At 40.2% G+C, this 19,910-nt stretch overlaps 1 protein-coding gene across 5 annotated transcripts in view; it reads right to left on the bottom strand.

Moving 5' to 3' along the window:
* Positions 1-19,910, bottom strand: part of FARP1 (FERM, ARH/RhoGEF and pleckstrin domain protein 1) — a 217,377-nt gene that overhangs the window by 151,430 nt on the left and 46,037 nt on the right. The window lies entirely within an intron of this gene.

Below are 19,910 nucleotides of genomic sequence, written 5' to 3' on the forward strand. Positions count from 1 at the left end.
ACTGCCAGCAGTGAGAATTCATGAAATTGTAACTGATGGATATTAAAAAACCAGAACCGTGGTGGGAAACCAACGGCCTGGCAGTCACCGGAACAAGAATGATAAAGCTAAAGATTCCTGTTTATGGCTGTATTTTCCTCTCACTTAAAAATGAAATAAACATTGTCTCATGTGGAGCTTAATCAGTGGGATATTTCCAGATAAGAGATGCTTCAAAACCAGAAGATTCAGATTTTTGGTCAGTTACCAAAAATGGGCAGTGTATATATAAAAAAAAAAAAAAGACTTGCCTGTCCCTTTAATATAAAGAAAAAAAATACATACATCAGTGTTTAGAACATAAATATGGCACTTTTGGGCACTTTAAAAAATGACGGAAGCAGTCTGAGTATTTTATAATACCCTGTTCTACAGATATCTCAAAAGAATTATATTTGCACTTTCTTAATACTTTTAACAGTAAATTATTCAGATAAAGGGATACAGGATGCTTTATGAACACTTAACTTTGAATAACTTGCCTAACAGAAGCTGTCAACAGCTGCTAACGGTATCAAATTCTACAGATAATTTGTCTTGAGTTTCCATTTCGGGTTCCCTTCCCTTGTAAGGCATTTAAATACGACCACCATTTCATAAGTTTGCACATGCATATTTTTGACTGTGACAGCGCACCTGCCATTTAAGAATTTAGGTCTGTAAATGTCAGCAGGTACCAAAGTGAAACAGAAGAATCTGACTACAGAGATTGCAAAATAGCTGCTGATGCCAGCCATGGTTCTGCTTGCTGAAAGCAGCAACTACTGCCTGGTTTAGTAGTTCAAGGTTAATGTGACTAAAATAATCAATGAAGTTAGCAACTCAGCATTTCTGACTTACTAAAACCGTTATTCTGAGTGTCTGCAGCAAAACTCTGGACTCCTGGAAAATCATCTCTGCGGTGAAGGGGCACTTACATCCCTACATAGCGCTATTTTCTTGCTGGGGTGGGGGGGGTGGGAAGAAAGAAGAAAAGGAAAACATAAAGGCACATTTAACAGCATGGGTCTGAGTAAATGTTATGATTAATCAGAGGTATTTTATTGAATGAAAGTACCCCAAACAAATGGCACACGAGATAAACCCAAGCTTAGTATGGCTCTAGGGGACAAAGTCCTAACCAAGCCTAAATACCTATTTATCAGCTGGTTTTGCAGCTTATGAAGCCTCATCCCATGGGATTACACTAGTGCTTCCAGATATCTTTAGCCGCTAAAAATGAACGTAAACACTTAATCTTTGGCAAGGAACTCTGCTAAAATATCCATAATTTCTCATATTAGAGAAAATTGTTATTTTGCGATTACCGCACTCAGCTTAGTCCCAAGAAACCACTTATTTTTCACAGTTCTGGTATAAAACTCTTGTGTCACCCCTCAAATCACATCCCTTAATCTCTCTTCTTTTGCAAAGGATGAATGGAAGCAGAGAGAGCAATTCTCTCTTCTCTGTATGGATTACAAATCTGAAGATTAAGCAGGAACTTTCTATCCCTGTCTGTAGCTACTGTGTCTAACACCACAAGTCAGTGTATTCCAGGGGTTGTATCAATATGCGTTATTGATTAACTCCAAAATGCAAATAATTTCCAACGCTAACACATATATGTTAAAATACATTTTGTAAAACTTACCTTTTAGAATAGCAGGAACATTGAAAGCTGTGCTAGTTGAATCATCAACCTTTCTTCCAGGAAGTCTAAAATTGCAAAATCTAGCACTAATTTCTCCAGTGACTTACATCAGTTCCTGGAACAAAATCATCACTCAGAAGTAAAAACCAAAGGACACCTCTAAGATATGTACATCTGTAAAGACTTCTGGCAGTGATTCTGTTTTGTTTCAAAACATGTGCATGGCATCCAGTCCACCTAGTTTCACATAGCAACCGGCACATGAGCCACTGTACAGTTGATGACAGGTGCCTTTGAAGCCTTCCTGATAAGAGATCCGATATCTTTATGTTCCACATGTGGCAGGAGTTCAAATGCAGTCTCATCCCTTAACTCCTGGTGCAGAGGAGTGGATTGTCCACTGCTGATAATTCACCAGCTAAATAGTAAAAGTAACCTAATGCATTTGGTGAAATTTCCTTGCCTACACTACAGCCTTCATGCCCCAAAGCGACAAGTGTGTATGTGGAGCCCTGCAGAGCAATTGTCAGTACAGCCACCAATGATCTAGAAACAGTAAGGGTGACTGAGCACTGGTACAAATCACCCAGAGAGGCTGTGGAGTCTTCATCCCTGGAGGTTTTCAAAAGCCCTGAGCAACCAGTTCTGGGTGGCAAGGGTTGGACCAGACGACCTCCAGACTTCTCTTCCAGCCTCAGCCATTCTGTGATCCTCTAATGCCTAATACACACATACACACTCACTTTCTCTTTAAACAGTACATTAATACAACACTACTGTTTGACTGATATAAAATCTAAGTTCTTCTGCTCTTCCAGTGATCTGGAATTCGAAACAGATTACCTAACTGCAGGAGAGACATGAGACATTTTAATAATAAGTCAGGTTTATTTTGCCTATGAGCTGTATTCTTTTAATGCAATGCACAGAGCTAGATTTGTTGCAGAAGTCTATGGCAGAGCTACCTCCCTCTCAAAAACAAGCAATGCTTTCAGCTCCTGTACCCAGTAACAAGTGCTTCTTTGGGTTGGAGAGTTCTTCTGTCCCCGGGCAAAAGCAGACAAAATAGACTACAGCCAAGATTTTTCTCTCTCCCTGCTCTTTATCTTTTCCCACATGGTTAGCAAGAGTTTGAGACAAACTGGCAACACATTCCTGCTCCACTTCAAGTAGCTGCCCTGTTGTGAGAAAGTGCCACTGTACAAAAGAACAGACGGAACTGGGATTCCAGCTTAATTTCCTTTTTCAGCTGGAGACATTAGAAGTCTGACAACACACACGGTAAAAAACAGGAGAGAGAGACATTTAAGTGCTCTCAGCATTTGGACCAGAAGTAAAAATAAGCAACTGAAGTGTCCTATTTTCTTCCTCCAAATGAAACTAGAGGGGTTTTTTTTTTTGTTTGCCTTTTTTTAAGTTAACCTCTCTCCTTATATCCCGTTTTTCAATGTATAACAAATCCTTTAAAATGTTCTCCTCATCAGAGATCACATGCAGATTGCTTACTAAAAAAATTGCTGGTCGAATTTTTAAACTAAAAATACACTAGTTTTCTTGGAAGCGAAACTGAAGAAGAGCTACAGATTTTTAAAAAATTGAATATACAATCAATGTTCTGCTGAACAGGACACTGAGATCTTTATGATGCATTACCTGTTTCTGAGAGCACTAAATGCACGTGTTTTGAGTATCTACTCTGCTACCACAGATGTTTTCTTACAGCTGGGGTTTCAACCCTGACATTTATGTTAACATAAGGTTAGCACTGTTATGTATCCATCCTTCCCTCCTTCCCTCTCTTTCACACATGCACGGCTTTGAAGCCCCAAGCAGTTTCGAGTCTAAAAACAAGGGCTGAAATTTTTTCAACTTGCTAAGAGAAATGTGAGCTGGATCCTTTCCTGCTTCTCTGAACAACTGAGAAAGTACAATAAATTTCCAACCCTCCTCTCAAATTTTGCCCACATAGCTCTACTAGTAGCTGAAGCAGGTCTGCAAGCCGCAGTAAATTTGGCGAGCAAAGCCTACACAGTATGCTTGACAAAGAGTCAAAGTTACTTTTCAACTTCTCAGTTAGTAGTTACATCTACATTCTACATATCCAGACCACATGGATATTCAATCATCTTTATAAATGGTGAGCCAGGTCTTGGACATCAGGCTTAGTATGACTACGTATTCAAGGAACTGTATTATCTGAACGCATATTTGTAATGGTTGAACCTCTATTACGTTTGTTTCAAATACCTTTGGAGTACAAAAACTCCATCACCAAAAATCCATATGGGCCTCTGCACTTACTGTTAATATAATCTTTATCTTCGGTACTCTTGAAAAACCTGGGAGAAGGTTTGTTCCAAAATACAGCAGAGGTCACTGAACAGCAGCTGTGGACACAGAACCCAGATCTGGTTTGTTCTTTGAGTCTATATAAGCCAGCAGAATTCCTTCATTGCGTTACTGAAAACGTCTGGACCACCAGCTTCAGTGCTTAAATGAGGAGCTTTACTTTATCAGTCAACGGAGCATTCACACAGCATTTCTTGGGAGGCTTCCCTCAAGAAAGTGCAAAGGGAAGAACAGGCTGTAAATTGAAGACCTGAGGCTTGGTTTCAAATATTTGTACCTCAGCACATTTAGTCATCCATCTCCAAAGTATATATCTATTTCTGTGCTAATTAGTTGTGCCTTAGAGCTATTTTCATCTGCTTGCTTTTTGGAAATGGATGATCGACTGGACAGTACCTCATGTTGTTTCAAAACTTGGCATAATGAAATGGTGAGCACTGTTCTAGTGCTCTCTCTTTTCTGAACTTGCCAATTATAATGTGAATTCCTTTCTTTTCAATTATCTTTCTTAGTAACCTATACTGACACCTTGACTTGAACTGTACTCATTAGGACAAGAAAAGACAGTAAAATAATCTCCAAACTCCAGATTTTGTAGGACTGTCACATCACTATTTAAACCAGCAAGACATCATAACTCCGGATGCTGTTTCAAGCGGGACAAATACTGGCATAGTTACTTTACTTGTTTGCAACCAGATTCTCAAGCTACCCCAAACCACAGAGGCTCTTGGGTGGTATTTACTCATATTAAAGTCAGCCCTTTACCACTTTCCAGTTGGTGGCCTGGGCAGACTTGAAATGTGTGCTTTCTGCTTTATTTTTTTGGTTAATGGCCCACCTAGTTAAAACACTGCTAGATTCTGTGCCTTCCCTCTTCCCCAGCAAGCTCAGCAGGCGCTCTGCCAATTCCTCCTTTTTGGTTGTGAGGGAGAACAAGAACATCCTGCTGCAGCAGCCAGCTGGCTACCTTCTCCTGTCAAAGACTTAATATACTTCCATAAAGTATTCAGCTGTTGCTGGATGAGAGACAGAGTGCTTTACAGTGCCTTCTCCAAACAGTCCTCCTCCTTGACTAGCACAGACTGAACGGATGAAAGAACCATAAGCAAAGGCACAGGAATGAGGGTACGAACACAGCCTTCATTCAATCAAAAGTCACCTAATTCATCTTAACCTTCATGCTAAACATTTTCTTTCCAGGACAAAGGCTCACCAGACAAAAGTTCATGCAAACTTGAAAAACCTTGAAGTTACTTACAAGTTTTATTGACTTTTCATCATACTTAGCTCAAGCTTGGCTCAATAAAAGCTTTCTTTCACCACAGATGAAAATGTTCCCACTCTCTTAAAAAGAATGCAAGAAAACCAAGCATTTCCAATTTTGGTTTAGAGACACTGAAAGGGCATGTTCATCTTTATCTCAAACACTGCATCACTGAGAAACTGAAAATGAAAGTGTAGAAGAATAAGCAGGACTAGCCTTGTCAATTTTTACCTTATTTTTTCCATGAGTCACAAATTCAGTCAGGACTGGAACTTCTGTTGCCACGGCAGCAGGAAGTCTACTTTTCCAGTAATCTGGAATTACCTTGTTGGGTCATTTCAGCTGGACGCTGGAAAACTTGCTTCAGCTGCTCTTGCTTCACTTCCTTGCCCTTCTGGAGAAGACAGTCTATCCTACAAAAGCCAGACTTCATCGTCCTCCATCTCCTCCCCACGGGTCAGCACTCCCATGGCAAGCAATAGTCAGTGTTCTACAGCATCTCTTCCCTCGGCAGCTGGCAACAGGCTGAAATAGGGGCAGGAGCCTAGGAAATAAGGAGCTGAGCCCTGATATGGGCAAAATGGGACAGGAGACTTACAGGGCTCCTGCTCCAGTGTGGGGATGGGGGCAGCAGGCAGAGGCAATAAGCAGATATGAAGCCAAGTAGGAGATGAATTCCATCAGGAAGCTGGGGCAGGCAGTTCCTGGAGGGGATCAAAATCCCCTAATCCTTCTACATTCTGACAATTCAAGACATTAGACTTCCTCTCAAAGAGGTTAAAAATCAAAATAAACCCAAACGATATTTCTTTTCTCCATCATTTGCATTTTCAGAAGCCTGGGGTTTTTTTTAAACTGCTACAGCTTGCAATGTCTATAAGTATGGAGGCATAGGCACCATTTTACTGTTAAGTTTACCACTTACTTTCCATTTCAGAAGTCAAGTGCCCATTGTTTTGGGATACCTGTAATGGCTTGTACTGATTTAGGTATTTTCCCTTCTGCCATTACAGAACAGGGAGAGAAAGGAACAGGCTGTTATGCTGTGGCTGCACATGCGACTTTACAGCTCTATACACAACTGTGCCTTAGCAGTATCTCAGCTACAGCTTTTAGTTCAGATTAATGATGTTAATATAACAGACTTGCAATTTGCAGTGATTTTTAAGAGCTACATCAGTAACTCTCTGCTATATGTAAGCCTCTGATAGGAGGCAACTAAACAGAGGAGTGAGTGAGGGGTTCTGCCTCCAATTCTGACACTGGCTGTGCTGCGCAGTCACTGCTACTTTCTAGCACTCTTCCTTTACGTGACTGTGTCATCCTGTGATGTTTAAGACACAAATGCATCAGACCACCAGTGTTGGAAGTATAGTTAAAAAAAAAATAATTCAGGAAAGTTAGATTTACATGAGTCCAGAATAATTATCTCCCCCTTCTTTTAATGTCCTTTCTTGAACATTTGCATCTTCAGATGCCCCTTTTCCCCCACCTATCCTACCATTTTTCTATCATTCTCTTGCCTGCATTTGATACATCACTCAAAGTAGATTTGCCCTCCCCTAAACAGACCCATCTTCTTCACCTACCACTCTGCTATTCAATAATGGAAGAGATTATTTTTCACTAAAATATTATTGGGGACAATTACAACTGGCCCATTTTTGTGATGCCGTTTAAACAGAATAGCTCAAACCTTACTAAGCAGAGATCTGGGGAACAGTTAATGAAACTAATATATCAATTTAGAGGAGGTAAAAGAAGGAGCTTCTTTACATAAGCAGCAGCAAACTGCTAGAACTTTCTGACACAGAAGATTGTGGAGGTAGGAGGCATCAGTAGGTTCAAAAGGGACTTTGGATGCTGGGAAATTACAAGAAAGGCAGAGGTGCCAGCTTATGTGCTAGTGGGGGAGACAAAATGTCAAGCCAGAAGAACCGCCAGCCTTACTCAACAGGGCATTTATGTTTCCATGAGAGGATTTTACCAGAGACAGTCAGGGTACACAGAAACAACATAAGAAGAAAATGAAGCCAACAAGCTTACTATGTGCCGTACTAGAAGAGTTGCCACATCTTCAGCTGTACTGCAGGGCTGTCCTTACGGCTGTAAATAAAAGAGGATGAGGGAGCAACCTCAACTCCAAAGAGCAGAACTGCATACACCGACTTGCAGATCAGGACGAGTCCTCACTCAAAGCTAGACTTAGCTCATAGAGATCTCCTCAGAACAGCCTAAAACACAGCCAGAAACCCATCTAACAACTAAGGAGTGCAGAAAATCATGGGCCTAGTGCTCCAGCTCACTCTCTGGTCCTCTTGGCTACCAGTATAGGAATGCAAAAGAAACCCATTCCTAGACTGAAGCCTGAAAGCAAAAGCATTCACTCTACAAAGAGAGCTCTACTAGCTGCTACAGTGCTCTTCGGGATCAGAATCCTGTGACAGAAGAAGAGTGAAAAAACAGTTTATATGCTGAGGTAACAGGGCTGTACACACACCCAAGCACTCGCATCCTAGTGCAGTGGTTTTCAGTCTATGGCAACAAGCGCCCAGGAATCCATGGACCATTTCTACAAGAGGTAAGTTCATTGATACGGTATCACCTTTCACATGCATGACCTTTTCAAAGGAATCTGCAACACCACTAGACAGCCTTCCAGGGCCTTCAAATGTCCCCCAGATGAAAACAACTGCAATTGGTAACATCTGTTCACCTGGGAAATATCCACATGAAGATCTGATGGCTAAGAAGGACAAATTAATTACCTGTGAATGGTGCTATGAGGTCTGTGGGAGAGGAGGACAAGTTATTTAACTTCAGAAATAATAATAATTCACAGTCAAATCAGCCAGGCATCTCCTGTTAAATAAGCATCTCCTGTTAAAAAACCTTGCTAATTTGAAATAGAAAATTTAAATGCTAAGCTATCAACAGTTTCCAAAATATTAGTTTGTGTTAATTATTTAGTTACTTAATCCTTTCATACTACTTTACTGCCAGGTGAGCAAGTTCCATTTTGTCAAAAATTTCAATTTTCAAGTAATTATTTAACAGGTAGTGGCTAGTGAGTTAATTCTGTGAGTGCTGAAGGAGCTAACTTTCAGTAAAATATTACCACAAAGCCTGAGGACTTGAGTTCTGTTTTCTTTCTTCCCCCAAAGCATCCTAAATAGAAGCAGCTTAAAGGGAGAAAAAAAAACAAAATCCCAGACAAATACAACCATTTACGTTACAGCTATACCTGCAAAAATCAGTCATTTCAGTGCAACTAACAAGAACAGTGTTAACTGACCCCCTAAAAGGTTTGCACCCTCAGCTCAAGAAAATGCTGAAATGCTGAACTCAGTAACCTTTTGTCACTTCTCCTGGCTAAGTCGTGCGTATGTGATCTTCCCTGTAACGAAATGTAAGCAGTACAGATCTTACATGCTCTGCAGAGAAGTGACCTTTCCACTGAAAGGCATATATCTGTTGAATATATCTATCAAGTTATTTGTTTCATGGAAAAGATACAAAAATAAATGTCAATGGTTAGATTCAGCTTACATTAGTAAAACAAAAAGATTACCAGCTCCTAATTCTATTTCTCCAACAAGAGCAATCTAGTTTGACTTGACAGAAAAAGACTTAAAACCTAGCTCTTCCACAGCTGGTGTGAAACCAGAAGGTTTTCACAAGACTTTCAGGGAGGTGGTTGACTTTTTTTAAGCAGCTGCAGTTATGAAAGTCTCCCCTGTTCACAAACGCTACCTTGAGCTTCCTGAGATTGCCAAAATCACAGAGTTAAACACGTTGTGACACAATCAGCCATTTGAAGCATCTGCTTTCCACTTGAATTTTATTTTTAGAATCTTCCATAGTCTTTCAAAGCACACATACCCAAAGTAATCTTTTCACATCAAGTAAAACCTAAGAAGAAAACTGAAGGGTTTGATGAACTCTAGAACACATGCAAGCTTACGACATGCCTCTCATGTATGAAATGACTACTGCCTCGATTCTTTTATAAGCACACAGATACGGCTGCAAATGCCCATTTGCTGCACAGAAACCTGAAGCTTTCTACCTGAGAGTTGCCAGTCACAGGCTTAAAAGTAACAGATCTTCAACTGGTAACTCTGAACTTCAACAAAGGCTCTCAAAAGAAAAAGGATCCTAAATCACAGTAGTCTTGAATCCTTACAGTTAGTGGTTTTCAGGGACCCTGACCAATCTACTCACAGCTGGTCCTGCCTTGAGCAAAGAGTCAGACCAGACTGCCTCCAGAGGCCCCTTCCAATCTGTATCACGCTGTGAGGGAGCATTTACGTGCTTCCATGAAAAGTGTTTTCTTTTGCCATCCACCAGTGCTTGTCCCTGGGTGCAGAGGTATTTCTGAATTACTCTGGAATGCCTAAGAGCACAAAACACCAGGCTATGTTTAATTTCTGGCTGCAACGTGAATCTGAGTGAATCCAACACTAGAAACTACATGATAAGGTCCTTTTACAATTCCTGTAAGATATCTTTTTATATAAGGCTTGACAAAGTGTTGTCTTTCACCTCAATTTACTTGTATTAACTTACTCAATTCTGCCGAATCCCTTTTATTTCAAATCTGTTCACAAGAACTGTGGCATCTGAGATTAATTCCAACAGGCAACACTCCCAGAGGAGACTTCTGGATCTTATCATCTCATAATGTAACCCAGCTATTCCAGTAACTCCAGTCAACCTAAGACAATGTATGCTGGCTGAGGATCTGGCTCATCCCTGTTGGTAACCAGAAAGGAAAGGTGTTCCCCTAAATTGCAGTCACTCCAGATCCAGTATTGGCTGTCCTGCCGCAAATGCACTCCTTGTTGCAGAGAGCTCTGTAACACAGTACTACAAAGAACTTAACAACTTGTCCATACAGAGAATATAAAAATGGATGTTTTCCAAGAAAACACAAAACTGAGAAGTTAGATGAGGGTGAGATGACAGAAGGGAATAAAACTGAGCATCTGCACCAGATAATGAAGCAATGAAATGTGAAGAGTCATTTAAGAGCAAAAGATGTCCCCTTTATGCATGAAGAACCAGCCTCTGAATACTAAGCAACATCTACACACAAATACTGTCCACTATCTACTAAATGGAGATTATTACAAATAAATTCAGCAAGAACCATATGAAGACATTATAGCATGAGAACAGGACCAGAATTATAAAAGGCAAACTGAAGGAAAAAAAAAAAAAAGAAAAAAAGAAGAAAGGACTTCAGCTTCAAGCAGAAAGCCAGGCAAGAAGGTAACAGTGAAAGAAATACGGAGAAAAACTGCCTGCTGCTGTGCGCTGCATGAATATTTGCATCTGCCAACAGGCCATCAAAAAGCAAACTGGCACTAAGTCATAACTCACCATTTGCTATTTATATTCTGGCAGTGTTACGTTTGTGCAATTTCTATCAGCTGAAGCCTCCTTTTTGGGGATGGGGATAAGAAAAGGAGACATTGTAATTGACTGCTATTGCTGTTTGAATTCACTGAGTTATCTGGTGCTTGATGTGTGCCTCATGCATCACTTTCTATTCAAAAATTGACATATTTATCCAAGAATTATTTTAACACGCAAACCTTATTCAAATACGTACAGAGGCTCTGGCAGACGTTTTCAGTCATGCATTTTATGTGATTTATGCATTGCATGTGAAAGCCAACACTTACTTGTGCGCGCATACTGTAATCACAGCCTTGTCAAGGTACCTCGTTGGAGCAGTTGGAGCAGCTTACTTCACAGGTAAGCAGCCTATTACTAAGTCTTTCTGAAGGCTTTTAAACCTGGGAACTGGTGGAGTTCCTTTTGACTGTAGCAAGATTAGACAAAGACATACTGCTTTTATCACTTCATCCTAGTTGCAGGTTTTTTTAGTTTATTTTAAACTGGTGGAATTTCACTTTAAAACTACAAATTATATTAGGTAAGATTTAGACAAATCATCCCACTTACAGAGTTTGGGTATGGAACGAGAATTTGACTACTCCATTGCAGAAAGCATCCCTAGTTCTGCAGTGTAGATACAGTCTTTAAAAGCTATGAGCGCTTACTCCCCTATACAGCCCAACACGTGACTTGTAATACCACAACCTGATATTGCTCTGAAGGAGGAGATAATCAGCAGAATGAAGCTGGTTGAAGACCTAGGAGATACACCCAGGCCTCCTGCATCTTCCTGCACTATCTCCTGTTTGTTTGGAGAGTATCAATAGCAAGGAATTGAACCAGTAGCGGCAACGGAGCTGTGGAGAGGCAGAAAGGACAAGGAGATATAAGCAATATAAGGTAGCACGTTCTGGTGCCAAGCAAGAAAGGAACAAGAGATACCAACGAGAAAAATCAAAGAAGTTCTAAAATACGAAGAAATACAAATTCATATTCTTACACATTTTAAGGGTTGGAGGATTTCCTAACATTTATTCTCTCTCCCACTTCTGCAGCCGTGTACTTCCACAGCAGCTTCACCCAAGTCTGAACCACTGCTAACATCATCTTGACCCCTCCCTTCCCTGTCGCATGCACATCAGCACCTACCTGATTTTGTAGTAAGCTCATGGTTGTAACTAAACTGGTGAAAACCAAAGCTTTTTATGCAGGGTTGCCCCCCGCGGGCTGCCTTATCACAGAATCAGACAAGCATCCTTGCCAGCGCAGCAGAACACGTGGGAATGCCACCTCCAGAAGCTGCTAAGGCTGTGGCTCTGCTGGCTCCACCAGCTGAGCATCCTGCAGAAGCAGGGAGAGAGGGTGAGCTTGGGGTAGACTCAAGGTCTGAGGAAAGAAAAAGCACAGGTGATGATGGCTGACAAACATACAGAGAAGAATCCCAGTGCAAAAAGAGAAAAATTAACATCCCAAGCTAAAAGGCAAAGCAAGGCTGAATGCAGAGCAAGGAACCCATAGCAGAGAGGCACTTCAACAGGTTGTGCTATCACCTGGCAAAAATCCTTAACACATCACCACATTCAACTGAGAACGAACTGAAAGGGAAATGAATGGACATTTTATAACATTTTGCTGTTCTTTTATCCTGTACTGCTTAAGCCTTTGTTTACACAGATAGCTTTCCATTCTTTTCAGAATAACAGAGGAAACCAACTGCACAGGGATTCCACAATAAACGTTCCTTCATGTCTCAAACAGCCAAGAGAATAAGTTACAGGGAGATATGTTTTTACTTGCAATTTAATTCACAGTGCTCTAAATGGCCATTCATCACACTGTGTGATATAATCACATACCAGCAGCACTTTACATCTGAGCCCACGTTTTCTGATCTTCTGCTTGGTGCAGGACTATGGGCTGGATGTGCTTTGAAATGCCTGAAGTCTAACATGATATTGTGCTCTTGGCAAAGCATCCCACTTATGCTGCGTTTCTTCGGCTATGGACAACACACACATATTTAATTCAGGAGGAGGAGGAAGGAAGCTATTTTTTCCCAGAAGCTTATTCTGCTCATTTATTATGCCCGTCCAGAGCACATGGCCAGAAGTAAAGACAATTGTTTTTCACACAGAGCTTAAGGAAAGTAACTTAAGCTTGATCACTTTGTGCTGACAAAGAACGGCCCAGTAAATCATGGCATGCATGTGCTGCGAGACAGCACCAATGCATTTTGTTCCTCCACAACGTGCTTTTATCTTGTAACTTCTCTGTTAGAACTAGGACAGAGAAAAGCAGCACTATAGCACATATAATTCACCCACCCCAGCACACCAGAGCTAGACAGCATTGTCAGCCAGCTACAGGGTGCAGGGAAGACTCATGCATCACTTGGGCATGGTTCAGAACAAAAAGGAAACAAAAGAATTTCACTGGAACAAGTTAGGTGCCTAGATGATAAATTAAGTCTAAGCTATCGCCCTATGCTCTGCCTGCAAGGATATGCAAGCACTTCCAGAGAGTAATTAAATGCATCCTAAAATACACCTTCAAGACAGGCGTGATGAACAGCCTCTTGAAGGTACCTAGTTTTCATCCCAGCTATGAAGGGCATCTAGTTTTAAAATCTTTAAAGCCAGAAGAGATGAACCTCAGCCTCATGGGGAGGGAAGCAAGCACACAGCAGGCAGCTCAGCTCCCCTCCTTCCTCCAACCAGACGCCGAACATCTCTCCCATCACCCTGAAACAGAAAACATAGTCCTAGTAGAATCAGCCTCCACTTCTGCCACCAGCTACCCACTCACCCATACACGTACAATTTGAAGAGGAGAGACGGCAAACACCTCCCACCATTCCTCAGACAGTTGCCACCTCCAAACAGGGCGACCAAGGGGAACACCCCATAGCTGGGGAGGAAGTCTATGCTCCCCCTCCCAAAGCATCAATCCAGTCTCTCCAGTACTGTGCAAAACAGCTTATGGGCGCAGGCCTAGCTACCAAAGTTAACAGCATTATTTCAATGACCCCACCAGTCAGGGCAGCAGTGTTCGGAAACACTCACGCATCACCTCTTCATTCATAGGTGCCCATCCCCGTGCCAGCTCTGTCCTCCGCTTTGTGCCGGCTCACGCGTTGGTGTCTGACTTGGTGAGCCAGCTGAACCCAGAGAGGTGAAAAGGCATTATTTGAGAAGCCTTCCTGACTACAAGTCCAGCTAATTCATTCAAGAAAATTACGTGCATTTCCCAGCTATCTTCAAACACATCAATCCAGTCTGAAAGTGGACTGGATGTGTTGGCACTTAAAATTATATTCCCACTTGTTCTGTTCATTCTACAGAATATCGTAACAAAGAAATCAGTAGTTTAAACAGTCTGCTGCCTCAAGTTACAGAAGTTTGCTTATGGATTATTCTCTCTTTCGTTTTGAAAAGCACATAAATTATTAACACAAGTCACTAAAATTCCCTGTCTTTCAACAAGGACATTCTAATCACCCGTCAACAAAAAATCACAGCTTACTGGGTATGTACGAGTAATCTTCTGCTGAGAAAAACACAACTGATGTGTTTCAGAATTACAGGAAAAAAAAAAAAAATGCTTTTCTTCTTGTAGTTTCAGAAGATCCAGCAGGGTTGGTGTGACAATTAGTGAATATTTAAATGGTTGATATTCACTGGAAATAGTCTGACAGTGACGGCCAAATAATTTCAGGCATGAGAAGAAAAGAAAGTCTCAGACTGATGAATAACTGACATTTGACCTGCTGTTCACTTCCTAAGCTGGAAAAAAATGCAATTCATATTGAATTGAAGTTGAAGCTGGCTAAAAAAGCAGAAAACACTGTTTCATGTTTCTGCATTGCCTTACTGTCTAATGCTCTTTTTATAAAATAATTTTATTCACTGGTTATCACATGCCTACTGAGGACAGGGGTAAATATCTAGGATAAAGCAATTACTATAACCCATAAGTGTTACAGAAAATAATTTAAACATTTATAAAACCATGGCTGAAATTTCAAATTTAATAAAGTAACACAATGGTTGTGCAAATTTATAACAAAGCACATGTAATCTTTGTTGTTAAGTGTTGAGACTTTCTAATATTGAGCTTTTTCTGGCATGCTTACACTGGCCTGAAGTTGGTGGGGAGTACACTTAATAGAAGGCGTTTTCCCCACAAAGGGAAAACGAACGACCATTATGTGGCTGTATGAACAAACAAAACCAACCAAACAGAAAACCTCACCCAGAACATTAGCCTTCCGACACAGAGACCCACCAGAATAATGAAGCCCTTCTCTCTGAAAATTTGAGACTCAAGACTCAGAAATTCCCTGCCAAGGCATGACAGCCAAACTCCAGTGGAAGATAAGTAGTTGTGGACTAAGAACATTCAGTCTTTATTCTGAGACAACTTAAAGATGAGGAAGCCTCTCTCTTCTGACAGAAAAGCAAGCCGAAATGAAACATTTACAACCAATGTTTATTAAGGATTATACCTTCACTCTGCTTTCTATTAAGAGACTCTTGTTGCTTAAGAAGCCAGGTGTTAATCCCTCAAAGCGGATGACATTTTCCAACCCTGCATATTTCTGAAAGCCTGAACACATTCAGAGGGAAACAAAGTTTACATAAGACACAAAACAGATGTTTAATAAACTTGAGTAATCTAACAGGCAAGTATGTTTTGGTCTTTCCAAAAGTAAGCCACAAAGGGGAGGCAACTATTTTCTTCCAGACACAATAAAGAGGACTTAGGTTTGGTTTTAATTAAAAAGACAGGTCCTAACCTAAAGAAGAATCCTTACCCCCGGTGACATACTTTGATCTCACCTTTGATGCTAATGGGAAAGAAAGAATTCTGACTTTCTATTTAGCACCAGTAGTATCATTCCAGTCACATCAGCGTCATTCACCCAGAGAGCAGGCTATGATCAGTGACAAACACCATGTCAGTCAGGGTTAAACCTGCTCTGAGTCACCAAATCACCACAGCAGTCTGACATAGGAATCAGTCACGCCTTCAGCATTACCTAGAAAGGAACAACACTGACTCTTCCTCCTTAGGAGTAGTGTTAAAGCAGATTACTTTTGGCCCTGGAACAACTATAAAAGTAAATAAAATACAAATAGTATAAGCAGAAAACATTAAATGGTTTTCTTCCCCAGAAGAAGTAGATGCAACATGCAGCTATTTTTACTGTTCCTTAAAAACTTTATTTCTTTTTTACCTAAACTGGTTTGAATCTACAGGTGAGATCGTATTAAAACAAACATAACAAAATCTGTAAGTTTTACTGTGGTTTTATGGTAATCTCATTCTCTTCCAACTAACTTAAATGAGACCGGTAGAAATAAAAGCAGAGCAGAGTCAACCAGAACCGTACAATTCTACTCTCTTGTATAATACACAACTTCTACCTTGCAGTGTTGGATTTCGCAAGTCTTACAATAGAAGTGTCAGCCTTTCAAAATGTCCAAGATCTATGTATATATGATTATCGTTATGCATACAAGGGTGAAAAAGTGTTCTCCCTCCTTCACATTAGTCATTTTAGTAAAAGCTGTTGTCCTCTTACCTAGCAGAAAGAGATTGTGTTTGCTCACTCCACCATGTAGTCATAACTCAGCCAAACACTAGCTGAAACAGACTGGCGTATTTTGGACCACTGCAGTCTTCAGTTAGCATATCTAACTAATTTTTCAGTAAATACAGCCAAACTGGAAATTAGAAACAAAAAGCAAGAGGCAAATATCTATTCCACACCTGTATGCAACCCCTTCCAAAAGCTAACACCATGACCAACAGCTGCAAGTGCTGAATGATCACGAACCTTCCAACTCATGGCCTGATGTTTAGGCACTAATCACCTACAAATGCAGCTGAAGCCAGCTCTTGTCTTGACAAACTCTAACAAGAAGTACAGAAATTCAATCATTAAAAGATGAATAACCTAAAAAGGGGAAGGATATCCTACATAATTCATCTTCTTATAGCAGAATAGACAAAAATGTGGTAAAAAAGATAATTATTAATTTTATATTTTCCTTTTACATTAAAGGCAGTAAATATGAAGTGAAAGTTTTGTTTTTTTTTTTTTTTTTCCCCGAAAGCAATAGTGCCTACCTTTCCCCTTGCCTTCCCCAAGCTTGAAAAAAAGAGTCATGCAACCAGCTAACTGGGCGTGTGCAAGAGATTCAGAACTATCTATTCAAGCTTTTGCTGGCTTTTTGGAATATAAGAATTTTTGGAAATTCTGCAATGAAGTATTGTTTGTTAACAGCAAGCAGCAGGTGAGATTTTTATTATGGACTCTTCCTTTTACAAGACTGCTTTTGTAAAGATTGATGAAAAGGCCTTCATTGTGGCTTCCGTTTTCAAGTCTCCCATACAAACTCTCTCCATATACTTCATGAGTTTTGTCCTGGCAAAAAAATATAATTTACAGGCCAATATGAAGCCATGTGGATCCCTCTTTCCTATCTTTTTTTTTTGGCTTGTGAGAAACTAATACAATGAGCCAGACATTGTATAATTATATAGCACTAACATCAGAAGCTGGTCAGTAAAAATCAACTTTCCTTTATGTTGTGGTTTAGCCCCACTCAGCAGCTAAAATACCACATGGTCTCTCACTCACTCCCCCTGTCACCATCCCCCACAGCGGGACAGGGAGGAGAATTGGGAAAGAAAAGAAGGCAAAACTCATGGGTTGAGATACAGATAGTTTAAGAGAACAACAGAGGAAAAGAAGACAGAGATGGAAAACAACAACAACAAAAAAATCAATTACAGAAAATATTAAGCACATCATTGACAGTACAATAGCTCACAGCAGATGCTGATGCTCAGCTCCCTCCTGAGTAGCAGAAACCTCTCCTCAGCACCATCCCCTCTTTTGATATAGAGCATAATGTCGCAGGGTATGGAATAGCCTTTTGGCCAATTTGGCTAATTAGTAACCTATCCCAGCTGTGTCCCCCAGCCACGGGTGCCACCAGCTCCAGTTCCTCTCCCAGCTCAGGTGAAAGTCAACTGGGTCCTGGCCAGAACCAGGACACTTTAGAAAGACAAATGACACTAGAATTTCTTCATTTTAAGAGTCCAAAGAGCGGCAGCACTGTGGGGGAATGGAAGTAGATCACGTTTTTTTCCTTTTTCTGTTATATACAGAGTAGACATAGAAATCTGAAGGATTTTGCTCTAACAAAAACAACTCATTTGCATATGATGGGAGAAAGTGGATTGCCTAAGAGCAAGGGTATTGAATCTTGCCTCCTGGAAGATAATTTAAACCAAACCAAAACCCAATAAACAAAACAAAAAAAAACCCAAACCACACAAAAAAAAAAAACCCCAAGCACACCACAACCCGAAAACAAAACAAAATCAAACCCAGAAAAACACCACATTGATAAAAACTTCTTCCAGTTTTAGCAAATGGCAGGGAGGTGAACCTATGAGAAAAGAAACTGTAGGAGTAGCAAGGAAAGAGGACTAGATAGATGGAAAGTCCCAACTACTTCACTGCTTCCCCCAAATTCAGGAAGAAGTAGCACCAGTATCTATTTCTATTTCTACATAGACTTCACGAGCAAATAATAAACTGGCATAACTTAAACTTCAAACTGCCCTACAAGACACATTACAAGCAGCAACAAAACTACTCAATGTTTGGCTCATTTGCTAATCGAGAAAAGATTGTCCAGCAAAATTCAATAAACCGTAGGAAACACAAAACCTTCTAAGTATATACTTGTATCATATTTGGAAAGTTATTTTCATAACCATGGCAGCTCAAGTTTTGGAAAGAGTAGTTTAGGCCTTCAATCATGCAAAAAGCCTTTAAAAGCAAGCCTACAGATGTGCTTAGGCATGTATGTTTAACATCCTCTGCCCACAGCCACACTTGCTACTCCTAAAATACTTTGTTGAAACAGTGTCACTTTCTTTTTCTGTCCGTACTGCACCAAATTGGCCAAAATCAGCAAGCTTGTAAATGGGAACATGGGTTTTCCAACATGAAAAAACATCTCAGTTTAGATGTACTAGAAGCTTTTCAGTTTCCTGAGATGAGATGAAAAAATTAATGCCTTTTAGAGTAGACTGAAAATGATGTATATTGCTTCCTTTGGTTATGCATACCTTAACAAAAGGTTTTAGGAATCTGCTCTAAGAGACTTTATAATCTAAGCATCCTGCAAAGTTCACCACAAGATTTGACTTTAAAACCAACTGGGCTCTCCTTGAATAGAGGTAGTTATGAAATAGAAGTCTCAGAAAATAATCATATTGAAGCAATCTGGACAGAGTTGTTTAAACACCCAGGTCTTCCAAGTGTTGCTGAAATTTAAAAACAGAAAGTAATGCTGATATCTTCTAATACAGACAATTGAAAAAATACTGTTTTCTCAAACTTCCAGAAGCAAAGCTAGAGTTATAAGAATGCACTGCATTCACTTGTTACTTACGTTTGCTTCTAAACAATTTAATTAAAGGGACGCGATACCAAAAAGGTTCCTGCTCTGCATTTGTTAAACGTAATTATTAACTCTTATAAATTGCAAGTAATTTCCAAAGTATGGTGAAGTAGTAGCTGGGGGGTGGGGAGAAGGTTGTCTCTGGGATAATAGAGGTATTTGTACCATATAAGATAAGCAGCACCATTTCATTAGCATTTGACAATTTAAACTAGAACTACACTTTTGAACAGCGATGATTACCTAAAGACTTCTCATTTTAATCTTTTTTTTGCTATGGATATTTGATAGGCATTCTGAAGGGTGCAAAAGTGTAAGAAGTTGCTGCATAGATGAGCATTTCACTTGGTGATAGTTGAGTTCGCACGTACCTGCCTGTGCAGAGAACTTACTTTCTGCTACAACAAAATCTGAGACTGAACACACAGATGTGGTGGGGTCACACACAGCAGCAGAGCAGAGCAAAAAGCGTGTGTGTGTACACACACAAAACAGACAAACAAAACCTTATAAACAGCTAAAAATTAATTTTTTGAATTGAGGATTTTCCTAATCAGAATTCCTTCATCTTTAACACAGGGATAACGTTTTTTCAGTGACCATAAGCACTTTCACAGACACATACACATACGTGTAAGATCTATGCATCTCGCTGGTAACCTCCCATTTCACAGAAGGGAAAACTGAGCCAAAGAAGGCATGGAAGTTACCATAGCTACATAAAATGCAA

Source organism: Chlamydotis macqueenii, chromosome 1 (genome assembly GCF_036417535.1).
Source record: "Chlamydotis macqueenii isolate bChlMac1 chromosome 1, bChlMac1.mat, whole genome shotgun sequence".
NCBI classification, from domain to species: Eukaryota; Metazoa; Chordata; class Aves; order Otidiformes; family Otididae; genus Chlamydotis; species Chlamydotis macqueenii.